Source organism: Erpetoichthys calabaricus, chromosome 6, assembly GCF_900747795.2.
Source record: "Erpetoichthys calabaricus chromosome 6, fErpCal1.3, whole genome shotgun sequence".
In the NCBI taxonomy this organism is placed as follows: Eukaryota; Metazoa; Chordata; class Cladistia; order Polypteriformes; family Polypteridae; genus Erpetoichthys; species Erpetoichthys calabaricus.
Window position 1 is genome coordinate 46,153,296 of NC_041399.2, and position 17,541 is coordinate 46,170,836.

Below are 17,541 nucleotides of genomic sequence, written 5' to 3' on the forward strand. Positions count from 1 at the left end.
GGTCATAGGTAATTTCCATATCGAGTGGCCATACGTAATTTGTGTTTCATACGTAATTTCCATATCATGTCCATCCATCCATCCATTGTCTCCCGCTTATCCGAGGTCGGGTCGCGGGGGCAGCAGCTTGAGCAGAGATGCCCAGACTTCCCTCTCCCCGGCCACTTCTTCTAGCTCTTCCGGGAGAATCCCAAGGCGTTCCCAGGCCAGTCGAGAGACATAGTCCCTCCAGCGTGTCCTGGGTCTTCCCCGGGGCCTCCTCCCGGTTGGACGTGCCCGGAACACCTCACCAGGGAGGCGTCCAGGAGGCATCCTGATCAGATGCCCGAGCCACCTCATCTGACTCCTCTCGATGCGGAGGAGCAGCGGCTCTACTCTGAGCCCCTCCCGGATGACTGAGCTTCTCACCCTATCTTTAAGGGAAAGCCCAGACACCCTGCGGAGGAAACTCATTTCAGCCGCTTGTATTCGTGATCTCGTTCTTTCGGTCACTACCCATAGCTCATGACCATAGATGAGGGTAGGAACATAGATCGACTGGTAAATTGAGAGCTTCGCCTTGCGGCTCAGCTCCTTTTTCACCACGACAGACCGATGCAATGCCTGCATTACTGCGGATGCCGCACCGATCCGCCTGTCGATCTCACGCTCCATTCTTCCCTCACTCGTGAACAAGACCCCGAGATACTTGAACTCCTCCACTTGGGGCAGGATCTCGCTACCAACCCTGAGAGGGCACTCCACCCTTTTCCGGCTGAGGACCATGGTCTCGGATTTGGAGGTGCTGATTCTCATCCCAGCCGCTTCACACTCGGCTGCGAACCGATCCAGAGAGAGCTGAAGATCACGGCCTGATGAAGCAAACAGGACAACATCATCTGCAAAAAGCAGTGACCCAATCCTGAGCCCACCAAACTGGACCCCCTCAACACCCTGGCTGCGCCTAGAAATTCTGTCCATAAAAGATATGAACAGAATCGGTGACAAAGGGCAGCCCTGGCGGAGTCCAACTCTCACTGGAAACGGGTTCGACTTACTGCCGGCAATGCGGACCAAGCTCTGGCACCGATCGTACAGGGACTGAACAGCCCTTATCAGGGGGGCCGGTACCCCATACTCTCGGAGTACCCCCCACAGGATTCCCCGAGGGACACGGTCGAATGCCTTTTCTAAGTCCACAAAACACATGTAGACTGGTTGGGCAAACTCCCATGCACCCTCCAGGACCCTGCTAAGGTTATAGAGCTGGTCCACTGTTCCGCGACCAGGATGAAAACCACACTGTTCCTCCTGAATCCGAGGCTCGACTATCCGACGGACCCTCCTCTCCAGGACCCCTGAATAGACTTTTCCAGGGAGGCTGAGGAGTGTGATCCCTCTGTAGTTGGAACACACCCTCCGATCCCCCTTCTTAAAGAGGGGGACCACCACCCCGGTCTGCCAATCCAGAGGCACTGTCCCTGATGTCCATGCGATGTTGCAGAGGCGTGTCAGCCAAGACAGTCCTACAACATCCAGAGCCTTGAGGAACTCCGGGCGTATCTCATCCACCCCCGGGGCCCTACCACCAAGGAGTTTTTTGACCACCTCGGTGACCTCAGTCCCAGAGATGGGGGAGCCCACCTCTGAGTCCCCAGGCTCTGCTTCCTCATTGGAAGGCATGTTAATGGGATTGAGGAGGTCTTCGAAGTATTCCCCCCACCGACCCACAACATCCCGAGTCGAGGTCAGCAGCGCACCATCCCCACCATATACAGTGTTGACACTGCACTGCTTCCCCTTCCTGAGACGCCGGATGGTGGACCAGAATCTCCTCGAAGCCGTCCGAAAGTCATTCTCCATGGCCTCCCCAAACTCCTCCCACGCCCGAGTTTTTGCCTCAGCAACCACCAAAGCCGCATTCCGCTTGGCCTGCCGGTACCTATCAGCTGCCTCCGGGGTCCCACAGGACAAAAGGGTCCTGTAGGACTCCTTCTTCAGCTTGACAGCATCCTTCACCGCCGGTGTCCACCAGCGGGTTCGGGGATTGCCGCCACGACAGGCACCGACCACCTTACGGCCACAGCTCCGGTCAGCTGCCTCAACAATAGAGGCACGGAACATGGCCCATTCGGACTCAATGTCCCCCACCTCCCTCGGGATGTGGTCAAAGTTCTGCCGGAGGTGGGAGTTGAAGCTACTTCTGACAGGGGGCTCTGCCAGACGTTCCCAGCAGACCCTCACAACACGTTTGGGCCTACCACGCCTGACCGGCATCCTCCCCCACCATCAAAGCCAACTCACCACCAGGTGGTGATCAGTTGACAGCTCCGCCCCTCTCTTCACCCGAGTGTCCAAGACATGTGGCCGCAAGTCTGACGACACGACCACAAAGTCGATCATCGAACTGAGGCCTAGGGTGTCCTGGTGCCAAGTGCACATATGAACACCCCTATGCTTGAACATGGTGTTCGTTATGGACAATCCGTGACGAGCACAGAAGTCCAATAACAAAACACCGCTCGGGTTCAGATCAGGGGGGTACATTCCTCCCAATCACGCCCTTCCAGGTCTCACTGTCATTGCCCACGTGAGCATTGAAGTCTCCCAGCAGAACGAGGGAGTCCCCAGAAGGTATGCCCTCTAGCACCCCCTCCAGGGACTCCAAAAAGGGTGGGTACTCCGAACTGCTGTTCGGTGCATACGCACAAACAACAGTTAGGACCCGTCCCCCCACCCGAAGGCGAAGGGAGGCTACCCTCTCGTCCACCGGGGTAAACCCCAATGTACAGGCTCCAAGTTGGGGGGCAATAAGTATTCCCACACCTGCTCGGCGCCTCTTACCGGGGGCAACTCCAGAGTGGTAGAGAGTCCAGCCCCTCTCAAGGAGATTGGTTCCAGAGTCCAAGCTGTGCGTCGAGGTGAGTCCGACTATATCTAGCCGGAACCTCTCAACTTCGCGCACTAGCTCAGGCTCCTTCCCCTTCAGAGAGGTGACATTCCACGTCCCAAGAGCCAGTTTCTGTAGCCGAGGATCGGACCGCCAAGGTCCCCGCCTTCGGCCACCACCCATATCATGTGGTCATACATAATTTCCGTTTCAAACACGAAAAGAATTTTATATATATAGATATGTTGTAAATTAAAAATTCCCTCAGCCATGTGTTAAATGTGCTAATATGTTAAGCACTGAAAGAGGCTTTTCTTTCGACAAACAGATTCTTGGTATATAGTAAACATAAAGCTATCTTATTACATTATAATCTGGCATATACAAAAGGTTTGTGCCAATGTATTTTACTTTGCAGTGTAAAAAAAAATCCAAACTATTCTAGTATGTAAATTGGAACTTGCTCTTAAATGTTTGCCAATGAAAGTATTGGTAAAAATATGTCATTTTTTAAAAGACTTATTTTACAGAAAAACATTTTAGACATATTAATAAAATGACAGTGGAACATTTTTTTCACCTTAAATCACCAAAACAAATTACTGAAATGATTCCTCAACAGTGATATGCTGTCTTTGCTGAGGAATTGCTAAACATGTAATTTCCCTCTTCTAGCTGCATTACTCCTTGATATGGGACAGCTGAAAGGTGTGCTTTGGGTTGAAAAGAAACATTTTTGTAGTTTTATTGTGCTCATTTGCGACCGAAGAGTTGCCATAACCTGAGACACTTGTCTGTATTATAACTGACTGTATACATCTATCTATTATAAAAAGAAATCCTGTCCTGGAAAGCAAAAAGCAAGTCTACGATACGTGATCTTCTCGGAAGACATTTTAAAGACCCGCGGGACCAAAGACACGCCCTACTTACAAGCTACCCGCGAGACCAAAGACACGCCCTACTTACAATCTATCAAATAGGACAATAGGCAGCAAAACATTCAGTCTTGTGAAGGATTTGAGCACACACAGATTCAGGGCTCTCAGCACATATAAAGCGTATAAGGACAGCACGTTATAAATTAAATGTCGACATCTAAGCAAAGAAGAAAGCAGCGCGGAGAAAAGAGACTCAAATGCGCTGGACAGAAAAAAGAGCAAAAAAGAATAATCAAGGTGCAAATTCAGAAAATAAGGTAATTATCAGCCCAGAACAAGTGGAATTGGAAAAAAAAGCACTTCCAATCCGGCTTAGAATTAAAAGACAATGAGTAAAAGACAAAGTAGAACTTCCCAGACTCCTGTAATGGAAAATGTGGATATACAAAATGCATAAAAGGTTGATTCCCTTAAAAAGAGAAGTCATGAATATTATTTTCAGTATTAGATTTTGTGATGTAAACATTCTAGAAGTAAAGTTTGTTCATGGAAATATGAGCTCCAGCATCTTTTTCACCTTTTCCCTAAGTGTTACCTTTTCAATGGCTTTAGTTGTGATTTTTAATTTTCTACAGTCTACCTTACACTGTTGCAAGGTCATTACCTTACAAAGTCATTACACTTACAATTACAAAGTCATTACACATCTACCTCAAAGTGTCAAATAATGGCTGCCTTTAGAATCGCATTGCTTTACACTCTTCCTGTTAATGTGTCTTGTCTATGTTTGAGGTGTGAAAAAGGAGAATGTGTGTTCTGGTGTGTAGTATAAAGAGCGAACATTATGTTGCAGCTCTTACATTTAAAGGTTAAATAGGCAGATTTTACCAGTCCTTTTGATTTCTCTTTTTTATTTGAGCTTAAAACTGTGGTCTTATTCTAATGTATTATAGAAATTAAGTTGAAAATGAACTATTGACCCATCATCAAATGTGTAGGTTTTCTGGAAATGGTGTCCTTAATTTTGGAGTAATTGCATAGGTTGAGTTTTTTAAGGGGAATTCTTTATTAATCATTTTGTGTGCAGTGTTTTAGAAGGGACTATTCATTCCTGTAAAATCAACCCATTCTCCACTTTTCTTTATACGTTTTTCTGTTTGCATTACACAGTGAATGCAAACCTTGCTGTGCCACATTTTGTACCTGTAGAACATTAGAAGGTTATTATTAAATCTGAGTATTATTTATGTAGGTTATTGTAAGTCTGATTTGATATTTTTAGGCACTCAAATGAGTAGCTTGTCTAGTTTGCATGTTGTTTTTGTATGATATATTTTCTGTCATTTTTATTTTATAGTCACTGTTTTGCTTTTGTTTTGTTTTTTTTCTCTTTCCAGGCAGTTGAGTTTATTTGGAAGTAAAAAATTCACATGTTTAACTCTAAGAGATAACATTAGACAAGAAAGAATGTACTGAATTATTATTCAGTTAGACAATAATTTGATGATGAATCTTTGTGTTACAGTGGTCAAAGCATTCAACTTGTAACCACATGGCCACCGTTTTAGTTTCTGACTTGCTGTGTGACCCTGAACTGTACGTATATCAGTAAAAAGTTGTAAGGTTTCCTGAACTTGTAAGGTGCCTTGGATAAAGTTGTTAGCCAGATATATAACTATATAGATATATACTATCCTTGTTACCTTGATTTTCTTTGTGATGTAGTCATCCCATATAGTTGCACACAAGTAAATATCTAAGAATATTAATCCAAATCTGGCACCTTGATTTGCATTCTTGCACATTTGCAGTTGAAGAGATGATGCTTCCAGTCGCCATGGTATTTGGTGGTGCATAAATGCACTGAATATAAATGAAATCCTTTTGAGATTCTAATTTACAAAATTATCTTGATGTGAATAATAGGATGAGAGGGTTGCTGATGCATGGTTGCTGTTTGAAACTGTTCTGTAGTAATATTTAAGTTATCAGTGTTGTTTCATATTTTTATTTTTTATTGTTCATGTAATTTACTTTTGATTTTATTTACAGCGTTTCATAGCTCATCAACAACCACACTGTAGCATGTTATTAGACAAGAAATAAGTCGGAACCAGATCTAATCAGCTGTGTTACTTTTTCTTAAAAAAAAAAGAAAACTGGGACACAATTGCCAGCAACGTCTAGCTCAGGGGTGCCCAATACATCGACTGCTATCGACTGGTAGATCGGAAAGATAGTGCAGGTAGATCGCGTTGCATTAAAAAAAAATCAGAGAAAGAAAAAGGAGAGGGAACTAAAATCGCAGTTAAATCGGACAGCCGCCATTTTTCACTCGGCTGAATTCAAAAGCAAAGGCAGACACACAGAAGCATCGTTCTGGGTGAGTCACTCGATCATTAAGCATAACAAGTCCTTCCAAGATGGAGAGATGATAAAAGAGGCCTTCATTGAGGCAGATGGCTAGGGAAAAATTCTTGCTGAGATTTCGAGACCCCTGGCTGGAGAAAAAGGAGTTTCTCCTTGTCATTAAACATGCAGAATACAAGCAACTTAATAACGATCAATGGCCGCTAGACTTGGCATTTTTTTTCTGATCTGACCAACATGTTGAATGAGCTTAATTTACAGCTGCAAGGAAAAGACAAAACCATGGTCAATATGATTAGCTCAGTTAATGCTTTCAAACGAAAAATGCAACATCTGTCCTCAAAGCTGCAGTGTCTTGATTTGGGGATCATCGAAAACCTCGCGTCAGAGCTGGAGACGCAATGGAAGGCGTGTGCGCAACTTGACAGCATACACTACACAGAGCAGATTGAAAATTGTAAGTCAGACTTTAACAGACGGTTTCAAGACTCAGCTTTACTTTAGCCAATCGCTACATTTAAGTGCTATCCATTTAGGGAAGATGTTGAAGGTGATTCACCCGCATCAAAAATTGCAACACTGGTTCACCTAAAACTCCTCTACAGTGGAAGATGAGATTTTCACACTACAGGATGACATTCAGCTGAAGTATGGGGCTCATGGACAGTTTTGGAACTTACTCACAGAGGAAAAGTACCCAAACGTGAGGAAATGTGCTACAGTACCTCCTTGACTGCATTATTCGGCTCTACTTATTTATGCGAGTCAGCCTTTTCCCACATGAAGATTATTAAATCCAAATACTTTGGTGACCATAAATGTATTGAATTGTTATTGTGCCATAAAGGTTATTCAGTTATGCAAGGTACGACAACATATATTTTATGTATAAAGTATACTCAGAGTGTATATATAATATATATAGCATTTTTAATGTAGGTAGATCATTTCAACCTGGTCATTTTAAAAGTAGCTCGCAAGACGAAAAAGTGTGGGCACCCCTGGTCTAGCTGAACCTGGTTCATTAATAAACAACATTCTAACCGCAGGTTTTATAAAGGGTAATTTATGTATATTGTCATAACTAATGCTCAGCTTCAATTTTATGGATAAAATACATCATTGAAGTCACAGTGCTTTATTTTATTAGCAATAACAGCTAAGATTAGTTCAACAGAGTCATGTTTCTGTTGCCAAATGACTATTTGAGTACACTGTAATACATTCAGAATCATTTTTTTTACTTGTTGTAACTGTGCGGCACGGTGGCGCAGTGGGTAGCGCTGCTGCCTCGCAGTTGGGAGATCTGGGGACCTGGGTTCGATTCCCGGGTCCTCCCTGCGTGGAGTTTGCATGTTCTCCCCGTGTCTGCGTGGGTTTCCTCCGGGCGCTCCGGTTTCCTCCCACAGTCCAAAGACATGCTGGTTAGGTGGATTGGTGATTCTAAATTGGCCCTAGTGTGTGCTTGGTGTGTGGGTGTGTTTGTGTGTGTCCTGCGGTGGGTTGGCACCCTGCCCAGGTTTGTTTCCTGCCTTGTGCCCTGTGTTGGCTGGGATTGGCTCCAGCAGACCCCCGTGACCCTGTGTTCAGATTCAGCGGGTTGGAAAATGGATGGATGGATGGATGTTGTAACTGTTTTTTTCATTATAATTGAAAACTAAAAAAAAGCTTTTCACCCCTTTCTCGATTATATTAAGAAAGTTGTTCCTCTTATTAAAAAATGCTATAACTTTATTTGAAAATCTTTATTTTTGCTTGATTTATAGTGATAATTATGTGCAGTTATATAAAACAAATCCATAAAATGACCAGCATCTAGAGCTTTCAAATACAATAAGCCAAGTTCAGCTGTATTTTTTATTACCAAAACAACATGTCTTTTGAAGAAACTGAACTTTGATCTTTTGGTAATTGATTTGTATTAGCAGTTAGAATAGTTTGCAGCATAGGCTTTAGTATATTTTTAACAATGCAGTTGAATTTTAAAGAGGCAAGTAACTTCAACTGCATCTAAAATCCACCAGGAAATGTTACAGCAGTAACTATGAGCAGCTAGTTTGTTTCAAATAGTATTTTATCCAGAGTTTGTGATTTTATTTTATCTAAAGTTTGTTATTTTTTCCAAGGTTTGTGATTTATGTACACATGAGTACTGTACTCTTCAAGGAAAGTGTAGCTATGTACTGATTATTGTTTTTTTCACCTAAATCAAATTAATTCACAAAAAACAGCTTTCCACCAGCCACCCAGGCATGAGAGGCATGCAGACAGATGATGAAGTACAGGGTGGAGGGGATTTAAGATGCAGGATTACATTTTAACAATTTAAATTGCATACAGTAAATCCAGTGCAGAAAATTGAAAAACACATGCCTACCATTTAATTTTAACAGTGATTTATTACTTTTTTTCTTTTTTTTTTTTTAATAAACACGGTTCCCTGGTAACCTTTCTGTACTATTTACTGATTTGCTTGGTGATTTTTTTTTCTGCACTTGATCGGTTTACTTTGAATTGCGTCATTTAAAACAATAATTTGGATTGTTCTGGTTTATGCCAGTTTATGATGTTGTGATTTGCCCATATCTGTGTGCATCATGGAGTCTGCAAGAATAGCATAAGGAGGTTAAATGTCTCCAGATGACATGGAATGGAGACTAGACATTACATTTTACTGGACTGTACGCAAGGCAATTGGCTCAGTCTCCTCTTAGACATGTTTTGATTTAGAAGATGGATGAATGAGTGCACTCGTTATTGACAGACACTTGTTACTTATTTATAAACCATTAAAGTTAAATTAGGAAATAGGAATAAGTATATTGATTTTAATGCAGGCTATGCAGCAAAGACTGACTACAGGCAGTGGGTTCAGAAATGTCTTTCTTGTTTCATTTAAAAACTCCCAAACAGTTATTAGAAACACAAATGGTTGCTCCAGGCATATCCTTTCCACATAATGAAAGAATGCCTCATTTCAGTGCATGGGGAGAAGCAGCAGTGTCTGTTTCATTATGTGTAATATGCCAATGTTTTCAAATATATTATGAAAATGTCTTAAATACAATTTATCTTTATTTTCAGATGTTATGGTATGCTTAGAAAGTATACATTTAATTCAGTTGAGTCATGCCACAATCCACATGGGGAATGTGAGTATCAGTATGTATTTGCGCGTCATTTGATAGGCTGGCACACTTTCCATGGCTGTTTCCAACTTTAATGTCTAGAACTGCCATCATTAACTCCTACACCCAAAACCTTTCCATCGAGACCCTGGATTAATAAAAGTGAGTTGGAGAACATTGTGTTAGGACCATGTGTGTTATGATATCATATCTATTCATACATTGTCTGAGTCGGTTTATCCCCTTTAGGGGTGCCAGGAGATGGATCCTGTCCTAGCATTATATGATGCAAAGTACAAATTAATACTTAAGGAGGTAGCAATCAGTCTTAGGGTACACTGGCTCACTCTAATTCAAGCATCAGGACAAACCATTTCACTAATGGCTCACCATGCATACTGCTAAATGGTAAACTGAAATGCAGTCATTAGAATATAAGCAGCTACTTAATTCAGACTTGTTATTGTGTTGTGGAGGAAGAGATTTGATCGCCTAAAAGTTGATATATGTCAGTAACTATAAACACTGCCCTGCTTGCACTTATGCATTTGCCAACAGTTTGTCATCTTTGCTTTGTGAAGGTTTGCACTGCCTGTTTGATAAAGAGAAGTCTGATTATAATTTTGTGACTTAAGGTTTACAACAGGAACTCTTAACACTGACAGGATTCTGGTAATTTTTTTTGGAATTTTATATGTATCGTGGTTTGAGTGGTAAACGGCACTGAAAGAAAAATTAGTCTTTCTCATATTGTATTACATATTTTACAAGTTTACATTTTACCTCCGATTCATTTATGGCACACTGCAAAAAGTCTAATCAGTTAACCTCCCAGTTTACACTGCTTTACTGTGAAAACTTCAGTTATTCTCAGAGCCCTCTTGAGATTACACACTTGGACCACTGTATGCACCCCATGCTAACTTTCATCTTGTTTGTACCTTAAGCTTAATATGGAGGGATGTATTTAATATTGGTGTTCTTGGTATACTTAACTTTTTTTTCCCTTCTGCAAAAGCTACATAGAATTTCATTTAACCTCTGGTATTTTCTTCTTTCCTAGAGCTTTTAGGTGCTTTGTATATAAAAAGGCAATATAGATTTGCCTTTAAAGTTTAATGCACTTAAAAGCAGAAATAAAATTTCAGACCACTGAAATAAAGATACTGATATCCGCAGTATAATATTAAAACCCCCAGAGTAGAATTTTAAGCACTTTAAAAAAAATGTGGGAAGAAATTTTTTTCCCCCCAATTTGTTCAGTAGCAGAAAGACAGATTTCTTGCCAGATATGATAACCAGTAACCTAATATTTTTGTTCTAAGGAAGTATGCCATTCATTGTGAACATCTAATTGCAAAATGCACTGCAGTGATTGACAGAAATAAAAGAAAAATAAGAAATGGGCCAAGAATGCACAAAAGGTCCAAAATAAAACATGTAGAAACAATTAAAAAAATAAGTTAGTTTCTATCAAACAGAAAAAATAAATGTTAAAATTGCAAATTCTAGCTTTCTAGAACAAATCCAAAAAGTGCATAATCATCTCCAGGGTGCCAGGCCTCTTTTTGTGGGAGATCACCATGCTGTTACATGGTATTTTGTGTAGTCATGTGCACATTGTTGAGTGACCATACTCTTCACACCATTGTAATGATATAATGATCACTACAAATCAGGTTAAACCATAAATAAATGAAAAAGGAAAACTACAAAAAACCATTGCAAAATGATGTCCATTAACCTGTAGAATTTGACCCTGTTTTACTTTTGTATTCTTTTGTGTTCATTCTTTCTATGTGTATTTTATCCAATCAGCAGACCTTTTTGTGTAATTCTGGTGATTTTGCAGCTGATACAGTATGTGTTTCATTGTGTTATTAGAATTAGATCACCTATGACATGCACTTCACACTAAAGGTACAATCTAACCTCTTAGGTTCTTTTCTTAATGGGGGATAAGAAGAAATGTTAAAACTAACTATACAAATGTTACCTGTAACCTCTTAACAGTTTCACAGTCTGTAGGGACCTCTATGCTCCAGCTACTTGCTGACTGGAGATATTTTTACATTCACTCCTTTACTTCAGTCCAGTCTACCACCAATAGAGGGCTTCACAACAATAACAACAACAACAATAACCTTTCTTTCTGTAATAAATTTTCATTCACAGGATGCTACTCAAAGTGCTTTACAAGATGTCAAATGAGGAGTAGCAAGAAAAGAAATACAAATTAATATTATTTAAGAATATTAATGAATAAACAAAAAATAAATCAATCCTGACTTAAAAATTTAGGTGTGAAAATGGATTCTACTTTAAAACTTGATAGCCATGCGAACGCAGTGGTAAAATCTTGCTTTTTCCAGTTGAGGCAGCTGTCAAAAATCAAGCCTGTTTTGTTTAAACGCAACCTTGAAACAGTGATACATGCTTTTATAACCTCTTGTCTAGATTAATGCAGTGCGCTTCTTTTTGGAATTAGCCAGGCCTCCATTGCTCGGCTACAGCTGGAGTAAAATGCCGCTGCTCGATTTTTAACTGGTACAAGAAAGTACGAACACATTACCCCAATTCTGGGTTCCCTTCACTGGCTTCCAGTTCATTTTCGAATCCATTTTAAGATTCTTGTATTTGTTTTTAAATTCTGTAATGGTTGTGCTCCATTTTATCTGTCAGAACTGTTGCACCCATATGTGCTGTCTCGCTTTCTCAGGTCAGCAGACCAGATGCTTTTGCTCGTTTTTAAGACACGATGCAAACTTAGAGGTGATAGGGCTTTTTCAGTTGCAGCTTCAAAACTCTGAAACGATTTGCCATTGCACGTTAGGCAGGCTCCTTCACTTGCTGTCTTTAACTCTTATTTAAAAACATACTTTAACTCCCTGGCCTTTGACCCAGTGTGAGATGTTGACTGGGACCATAGTTGACTATCTTTGTACTTTTTTATTATGAATTTCTTAAGCTCTTATGTGTTTCTGTTTCTTTTACCCTTTTGGTTATTATGTGTCTTATATGTCAGGTTTAAATGTACAGCACTTTAGTCAGCCCTGATGTTGTTTTTAAAGTGCTTTATAAATAAATAAATAAAACTGATACTGTATATAGTTAATAGAAAGATGGAGTGCTTATATATAGTATTGTTTTTTAAATTTGATGAGGAACATCTTCTTGTGCTGTTGAGGGATTGTAGCTAGACATGAAGTGAACAATTCAGCTTCTCAGCTACACTAATAGCAGTCAAACAGGGATGTTTGATTTAGGCTTTCACTTTAAAAATTCTGTTATTTTGAATCATAACCAAAGCCAGCAAATACAAGCGATACAAAGAATCATGCAACATGGGTGGGTTCATGCAGTGTTTTTTCAGCACAGTCAGCTACACCAAGCACATACATGACACTTTCTCAGAAGATTTCTTGCTAGAGAGAGAGCTGTTTGCAGTATGTCCATAAAGAAAATCTCCATGAAAGTACCTGTAGCAGTCACTAAGCTGAGCTCTTTACAAAGGTGTTAGAAAAGCAACAACTGAACTAAAACTGTCCATTTTAAAAAACAGCTTGAGGAGAGAGCGAGCTCTTTTTGAAACACCTCTAATAAAAATGCAGCTGATCCTTCTTTCTTGCACACAGAAAACACCTCAATAAGAAAAAACACATCGTAACATTTTAATTTTTTTCAAAACTCAGATAATACTGAATCATTATCACAAAGCTCAAGGTTATTTTCCCATGGTAATCAAATGCTACACTTTCCAACTAAACATAATGCTATAAATTCTGATTTGCCTTTCAGCTTTCCCAGAGTACACTGCAGTCCTGTTCCACTTGACAAGACTTTCAGATTTAAGGCCTATCACATAAAATTTGTCATCTTTTATAATATATGGCAAGAGTGCCCTCTCCTTTTACATTAAGTCAAAAAGGCACTGCATCAATTATTCATACAACTTAGAAAATATTGTTTTCTTTTAAAAATATTTTTCTTTGACTTTGGTCCTGTGTGTGTGTATGTGTGTGCGTGTGTGTGTCAGCTGGTGCTGCAGTGGACTGGCTTCCTCTCCTGTGCAGTTCCCTACCTTTTGGTCTCCTGTGGCCCTCACTTAGATTAAGCAGATTTAAAAATCTTATGTCATTATTTTGTAGATAATCCAGGTTATTTAAGGGCTGGAATGTGAGTCTTTTAGGATAGGCTGCCCCACTGTGCAACAGTATTAGGGAAATTCTGGCCTATTTTCACCAGTTCACTAGTAGAAACTTTAATAAAAAATGACATTCTACACTTTATTTTTCATTCATATTGGTCTTAGAATGTTTAGTGTTGTCCTTGATTCATCTTTTCTTTGTCAAAGCACTCCTACCTTTCTAAGCATTGCAAACATACATTACTTGTAAAGGCAGCTTTCAGGAATGATGACTCAGAACTTATCAGTAAACACAGAAAAGGTTGGTGGTTCATTTCATAAGACAGTATTACTAAGAAGCATGTGAAATATCACTTGCATGGTGCTGTAAGAGTAATTCTTCTCTCTGAGATGTGACAAGGCCATTGCCTTGCAATTACTGCATTCAAAAAGCTGTGCTTATTTGCGATAACTGAAAAAAGATTAATCTTTTAGTTTAGATTACACAACTAATCTAAGAGAAAAGTGAGGGTTGCCAATTTGTTGATTTAAACCCAATGACCTGTCTTGCTTATATGGATCATGAAAAAAGACCATATTCATAGAGCTAAAAATCATATCTTTCTCTGTCTCTCTGTCCCTGTCCTCCCACCAAACATACTGGCAGCTATCCCATCTACCTCTAGATGTCCTCTCTACTTCAGTAACTGGCATTTGCACTGGATTGGTGGAATTGGATGACAAGTCTCACTTTGTGTTCTAGGTCAGCAGTAACAGAACTGTATAAGAGACCGATAGCAACATTCACTTTCCACCCTGAGTCACACTTGTGTTTCCCACATTTGATTAAGTAATTTGGCTGCTCAAAATCTGTACAGTGTGAATATATATGTATAAATGTACCCATTATGCAGTTTGTTCCAGGGATAAACTATCACACCTTTGACATAAATGGAGAAAGTGGGCACATATAATGGATTCTATAAGGGATTCTTTCAGATTCTTAATTCATGATATTAATCTACTGTGTGTGATATTTTGGTTGTGTAAAGTCAGGTAGTATGTTGTAAATGTTTTGGATTTATTTTTTTTTTCTTTTGGAGTTTCTGTAGCAGAGAACATTACATTATTTGTTTTTCTCAATGATATAAAAGACAGGACATTGATGTTTTTTCCTCTGTTTTTCCTCTTCTGTTTAAAAACAGCAGCTAATAGACACAGGTTAATAAATAAATATCCAGTTGAATTCCCTTGTTGGGATTTTGCTTCTGCCAGGAAGGTACTACTGTTCTTTGTCTTATGGAACACCCATAATAAAACATATAAATAACATTGCCTCTGTTGACCAACCCATTGGTCTTGTCTGCTGTTACTAATTTAGAATTTTAAAATTCAGACGGAAATTCTTCTTTTGGCTTGGGAGAGACAAAAGGCGCCAGCTGTTTGTGAGTTCAGGAGTAACTCAAAATTCCTTTATCACAAATATCATAGTATGCCAGAATAGAATAGTAAAATGGCAAGGTGCCAAGGGCTTCCCTTGACTTTGCCTTTCAGCTAACTCTGCTGTAAGCTGCTAGTGAGAGTAAAACAGAAAGAATAAGCAGTTAGATCTAATAAATGACAGGTATGTTCAGGATGTTAATTGTTACTAAAAAAAACAGACTTTGAAAATAACCTGCACAACTGCATTTCTGTATTTATTATATATTTACAGTACTTTACTGTTAATTTTATTGTATAGCCTTTCTTAATATCTGCTGTGATGATTCCTGAAAAGTAGTGCTGCCTGTGAAAAGTCCAGTTAAGGGAAAAAACTGTGGCAAATAACATTTTTATAATGCACAGCTGTTAAAAGAAAATAAAAAATGCAACTGCAACCAAATACCAGTACACTTCCTCAAGTGTTGTGTTCCAATTAAGAACGAACTTAATTTTATGAATTATAAAGGAGTGTGGTACATCTCTGGTGTGGTGTGGTATATATCTCAGTTTATGATTTATACTGTGTGGTGTGGGATATCTCTGTTTATGATGTATGTATTTGGTGTTACTATACTGAAACTTTACCACAGGAAATGTCTCAGAATTATTGCACTTGCAACACCAGTTTTACTTGGCATTTTATTAGAAACTGGATTTTGTTTCTCTTTGCTATAATGGTAAAAGAGAATATGATTATTCATACAGTACTTTTCCATCCATCCATCCATTATCCAACCCGCTATATCCCAACTACAGGGTCACGGGGGTCTGCTGGAGCCAATCCCAGCCAACACAGGGCGCAAGGCAGGGAACAAACCCCGGGCAGGGTGCCAGCCCACCGCAGACAGTACTTTTCATTTTTCTTAAACATTTACCAGTAGCAAATAAGTTAATTTGTCAAAAAAACATATTAAAGATGTCCCCTGTGACTCCGAAATGGATTTACAGTGCATCTGGAAAGTATTCACAGTGCATCACTTTTTCCACATTTTGTTATGTTACAGCCTTATTCCAAAATGGATTAAATTCATTTTGTTCCTCAGAATTCTACACACAACACCCCATAATGACAACGTGCAAAAAGATTACTTGAGGTTTTTGCAAATTTTTGCTCTGACATGAACTGTCAACTGTGAGATCTTATATAGACAGGTGTGTGCCTTTTCAAATCATGTCCAATCAACTGAATTTACCACAGGTGGACTCCAATTAAGCTGCAGAAACATCTCAAGGATGATCAGGGGAAACAGGATGCACCTGAGCTCAATTTTGAGCTTCATGGCAAAAGCTGTGGATACTTATGTACATGTGCTTTCTCAATTTTTTTATTTTTAATAAATTTGCAAAAATCTCATGAAAACTTTTTTCACGTTGTCATTATGGGGTGTTGTGCGTAGAATTCTAAGGAAAAAAATGAATTTAATCCATTTTGGAATAAGGCTGTAACATAACAAAATGTGGAAAAAGTGATGCACTGTGAATACTTTCCGGATGCACTGTAAGTAGGTTTGAAAATGGTATGGTATCATGTGGTACATGTCAGACACAAAGTATGATGCTGGTCACTAATATACCAATCCTAGCAATTCTTCAGTCATGGGAACTTGAAAATATTTAGCATTTTCTTTGCTGGTGTTTTCCTGATCCCTGACCACCCCTTCTTCTAGGACTATATATCTGCATTCCAATCTCATGTTAGCAATCTTTTCCCTTAGCGGTAGTAGTACTGGTAGTGTTTTTGATGCTCTGGTGCCCTCAGCCTTGGCATCTTTTTGAACCTAGGACATTGATAGTCATGACCAAGACAGACTAGTGTAATGAGGACATGTGGAAGAAAGGTTCAGTGCATAAATGCTTTGCCCAGTTTATTATAAATCAATGCTGCATTGAATAAATAAGTGCACATACAGTTCCTCTTCATTAATAATGTATAAAACCAGTGCTTCCATAGTTCATAGATAAATAAATTTCATAAAAATTTAGCCCAAAAGAATTCAATAACAATTAAAAGCAATAAAACCAATCCTACATCCATAGTGCCCAACCCCCCCTTTCTGGAAACTCAGTAGGACCCAACCATCCTTTCTGGAAACTCAAAACAGGAAGCCTAGCAAAATCCACAGCATTTTCTGTTGTCCAGGATGTTGTTGCTGCATCACCACTCCCGGACGAAGACCATAGAAATTGCTCTCTCACTTGCTTTACAGCTCTGTTGCTGCAACGCCTTGGATTCCACTCCTCACTCTTTACCACCTCTATCGGTTCCCTCGGAGGAAAATTTGAGTTCTAACAGCAAATGTCTCTCATTTAATGTAAAAGGACTTGCATCCTACAATTACACTTCAAATTTAACTTCCCATCAGCACAATTTTTCTACTGCTTTCAAATTAGAAACTTTGCTAAATTGAATCTGCCCAATTTTCCTCACCTCCCACCTATATCTATTCCAAAAGAAATGTTGATCAGTCTTGAAGACTCAGAGTATTTCTCATCAAAATCCCATCCTTTCAAAGATCCCAGAGTACAGTGTGGAAAAGGATCAATTAACATTTCAGAAAAGAAGTGGAAGGCAGCCATGCACAGAATTCACTCTAGCTCCATTTGCACAAAGCATTCAATTATTCAACTTAAAATCTTTTATCAAGCATATCTATCTTATTTAAAATTGTCCAAAATGTTTCCAGG

The 17,541-nt window shown here is 39.6% G+C and overlaps 1 protein-coding gene across 5 annotated transcripts in view; it reads left to right on the plus strand.

Moving 5' to 3' along the window:
• The window catches only part of fam110b (family with sequence similarity 110 member B), a 177,867-nt gene that overhangs the window by 21,230 nt on the left and 139,096 nt on the right, over positions 1-17,541 (plus strand). The window contains exon 1 of one of the 5 annotated variants that reach the window (XM_051929070.1): positions 9,227-9,410. The exons of the other annotated variants lie outside the window; for them this stretch is intronic. The gene's annotated coding sequence lies outside the window, so the exon portion shown is untranslated. Of the gene's footprint in view, positions 1-9,226; positions 9,411-17,541 lie in introns of those variants that run through there. 5 annotated transcript variants of the gene reach the window in all.